The sequence below is a fragment of the Hirundo rustica genome, unplaced genomic scaffold (genome assembly GCF_015227805.2).
Source record: "Hirundo rustica isolate bHirRus1 unplaced genomic scaffold, bHirRus1.pri.v3 scaffold_120_arrow_ctg1, whole genome shotgun sequence".
Classification (NCBI taxonomy): Eukaryota; Metazoa; Chordata; class Aves; order Passeriformes; family Hirundinidae; genus Hirundo; species Hirundo rustica.
The window spans coordinates 39,538-43,930 of record NW_026690214.1 but is presented as its reverse complement, the minus strand read 5'-3'; positions in this window follow the sequence as shown (position 1 = coordinate 43,930).

The window sequence follows — 4,393 nt, the reverse complement described above, 5'->3', positions numbered from 1 at the left end:
AAGTGGATAGCTCTTATTACGCAGCGCGCCCAGATGGGTAAACTGAATCGTCCTGGGATTTTGGAAATAATTACCAATTGGCCTGAGGGTGAAAATTTTGGCCTCACAGATGAAGAACAAGAGCAAGTGACACGGGCTGAAGAGGCTCCACCATACAACCAATTGCCAGCAGAGGAGACGCATTATGCCCTTTTCATTGACGGTTCCTGTTGTATTGTAGGGATGAACCGGAAGTGGAAAGCAGCCATGTGGAGCCCCACACGACAGGTTGCTGAGGCCACTGAAGGAGAGGGTGGATCAAGTCAACTTGCAGAACTCAAGGCTGTTCAATTGGCCTTGGATATTGCTGAAAGAGAGGGGTGGCCGAGGCTCTGCTTCTATACCGATTCATGGATGGTAGCCAATGCTCTGTGGGGATGGCTGAAGAGGTGGAAAGAAGCTAATTGTCAGTGTGGAGGGAAACCAATTTGGGCTGCTGAGGAGTGGAAAGACATTGCTACCAGGCTAGGGAGACTACCTGTGAAAGTCCGCCACGTAGATGCCCACATACCCAAGAGTAGAGCTAATGAGGAGCATCGAAACAACGAGCAGGTAGGTTGGGCAGCAAAAATAGAGGTGTCAAAGATTGATTTAGATTGGGAACACAAGGGAGAGTTGTTCCTAGCTCGATGGGCCCATGATGCCTCAGGCCATCAGGGCAGAGATGCCACCTATAAGTGGGCATGAGACCGAGGGGTGGATCTAACCATGGACAGTATTTCTCAGGTTATCCACAACTGTGAGATGTGTGCTGCCATCAAGCAGGCCAAGCGGGTGAAGCCCCTATGGTATAGTGGGCGATGGTCCAAGTATAAGTATGGGGAAGCCTGGCGGATTGACTACATCACCCTTCCCCAAACCCGCCAAGGCAAGCGCTACCTGCTCACAATAGTAGAAGCCACCACGGGGTGGCTGGAGACCTACCCTGTGCCCCATGCTACTGCCCGAAACACCATCCTGGGCCTAGAGAAGCAAGTCTTGTGGAGGCATGGTACCCCCGAGAGAATTGAGTCAGACAATGGGACTCATTTCAAGAACAGCCTTATTAACACCTGGGCTAGGGAACATGGCATTGAGTGGGTGTACCATATTCCCTGCCATGCACCAGCTGCAGGCAAAGTGAAGAGGCACAATGCATTGTTAAAAACCCAGTGGAAAGCATTGGGTGGAGGATCATTCAAGAATTGGGAGCAGCATTTGGCAAGGGTCACCTGGTTGGTCACCACCCGAGCCTCCACCAACCGAGCAGGCCCTGCCCAGGCTGAGCCTCTGCATACAATAGATGGAGTTAAAGTCCCAGTGGTGCATGCCAGAGGTCTGTTAGGGAAGACAGTGTGGATCAAGTCTGCCTCAAGTACAGACAAACACATTCATGGCGTTGTCTTTGCTCAGGGACCAGGTTGCACATGGTGGATAATGCAGAAAGATGGAACAACACGATGTGTACCTCAGGGAGATCTGATTGTTGGGTGAGAATCATTTGTAAACATCACTGTCTGCTGGATGCTATTGCCATTGTCTGTACATTAAACCACACAGAATGAAATAGAAGGAAATGTGTAAGTGAGAGGGTATGGGTTAAGTGTTGAAGGTTTGAGTAAGTGAGAGAGGAATCCTGCTGCCCTGCAGCCTGAGGTCTGGATTCAGTGGCTCAGTGTGGAACGTGACAGGAGCATGACGGGTATTGCTTTTATTCTTTTTTTGTGGGGAGAATGGATGGAAGTTTTATGTGGAATATATGTTGGTTTTGTCCGTTAGTTGACGATATGGGGATAAGGGGTAGAAGATGTCCTGGGGTGACTGTGTATCCCCCAACCGTCTATTGGGTGCAGAGGGGAGGGAAGCGCCGTTTGTTTTTCCCCAGGAAAACTCTGCTCCCAGTACCAAAGCGGTGCCAGTCTTGGTCTCAGTCTTGGTCCCAGTTCCAGTTCTGTTGCCGGTTTCAGTCTTGGTCTCGGTCTCAGTCCCGGTGCCTGTGCAGTGCCAGTCTCAGTTCTGTCGTTGGTTCTGGTCCTAGTGTTGGCCCGGCTCCCTGAGCAGTGTCGGTGTCGGTTCTGGTGTCGGTTCTGGTCCCAATGTTGGTCTCAGTGCCGGTCCCAGAGCAGCGCCGCTCTTGGTGCCAGGCTTGGGTCTGGTGTCAGTCTGAGTCTTGGTGCTGGTGCCGGTTCTGGTGCTGATCTTGGTCTTGGTCTTTGTCTCGGTCTTGGTCACGGAGATTTTAGGCCAGTTTGGGTGATTTTAGACAAAACTCAGGATGTTTAGGGTGGATTTTATCAACCTTTGGATGATTTTTGGCCAAATCTGTTGTGTTTTCGAGTGGATTTTAGGTCACTTTGGATTATTTTATTCCCATTTTGGTGATTTTAGGCAAAATCTGGTGGGGCTTAATTCCATTTGGGTGATTTTTGGACTGGCAGGGCAGTTTTAGGGCAGATTTTAGATAATTTTAGATTAATTGAGGCCTATTTGATTGGGGCTTAGACCCATTGGGGCGATTTTAGGACAAATCTGGTGGGTTTTACATGGTACTTTAGTTCCCTTTGGGTGATCTTAAGCCAAACCAGGTATTTTCAGGGTGGATTTTACGCCCTATGAAAAACGCCCATCACTTGTTTTAAAATTTTGAAAGTTTAATTGTAAATAAAATGGTTATAAAAATAGAATTAGAGTAAAAAATTGAACAATTAGGGTTAGGACAATACAAGACAATAAAAACAAAGTTACAGACATCTGGGTGCCTTCCCGAGCAAAATCTCCGAAGAAGGACCTCCGTTAACAAAGGATTATCTCTTAAAAGCAATAGCCTGTTGAATATTCATACATTTCATATTTGATGCATAAATTCCATTCAATGAAAGAATTCTATCTGGTTTGTGTCACTTTTTTCCCCTTAATCTCTATGGTGTCCACAGGGCTGAGCAAGGCAAAAGAAGTTGGTCTCTTCTGATAAGGAAGTAGTAAATTCTTTTTCTCTGAAAGATTTACATTTTCCTGTGGTTGGTATATAAAAACTACATTTTAACTACAAAACTTCATTTACTATACTATCAAAATATTAATACAACATTAACAGTCAATACAACATAATACATATAGTAAATATCTTGTGTAGAGCCATATAATATGCACTTTTCACAATCCTCCCTCTTTCTTTTTATAATTAATTTGGCTCGAGCCATATTAATTGTTTTCTAGCCTTCATTATTCGCTCATTTTTTTTACAAATCGTTCTCGCTTCTTTGAAGGGGTCTTCTATATTATTTTGTTTCTTTAACACCATAATCCTTTGTGGTGTTGTTGTTGTAGGCAACTTTTGGTCAATGTTCACTAATTGCATGCCTTGTACCACACTGGTGATGAGCTGAATGAAACAGGGGATCAAACAAGGAAGAAATATTAGACCAGCTGCAGCGCATAAAAGGAAGAAGCCTAACTTTTTCCACCATTCTACTTCTAACACGTTATCTCACCAGCTAGTATTTAGCATTGATTCCTACTTTTGAACTGGTACATGGGCGATTTTTCTGATATCATTGACTATGTCTCGGATGGCATCTCCATTGTCATCTATTTTTAAACAACAATCTGATGTATTGAATTTTCCACAAACACCCCCTTCTTCAGCTAATAGATAGTCTAAAGCCAATCTATTCTGATACACAGCCGCTCTTGTTTGGGTTTGTTGCCTTGATGTTAATTCCATTGCCTGACCAGTTTTCTTCGTTATTATCTTTACAGCGGCTTGAAGCCTTATAATACGATTTAGCATATAAATTGGGGTTCGATATCCCCAACTCCCATCTTGTGCCCAGGTGGCTGGCCCATATGTTTCCAGTATGCATTCAGGGGGCCATTCCTCATCTCTCCATTTCTGGAATCCTCCAATCAATTCTCTTTTGTTTCTCTTTAGATCTTCATAAAATGGTATCCCTAATTGATCCCCATCAGGTCCTGGAAAAAGAAAAAATCCTGGCTGTATAATTCCCAGAGTGTGGCTGGTTTCTTCCCTGCACAGGGCAGGAGATGACCTCCAGCTAGCTCTGGTCTACACAGCCACAGAATGTCCCCAGTTCAGATGGACATGCAGGCTATTTACCTGCTGGTCGGCTTCTCGGCAGCTGGACCAAATATTGTCTTGACATCAGTGGCAGTGGACGAGAAACGGCTGGCTCTCAGTTTAGCAGGTTAAAAGATGTTTATTAGCTGAAGAGCTGAGGAGCTGAGAAGCTGAGAGCTCCGAGCCAAGAGGCTGAGAGCTGAGAGGCTGAGAGAGTTTGAATCTGCCCCCCTCCACCTTCAAGAGAGGGAGGGGTTCAAGGGAGGATACAGCAAGACAACAAATCAGGGGATCCAG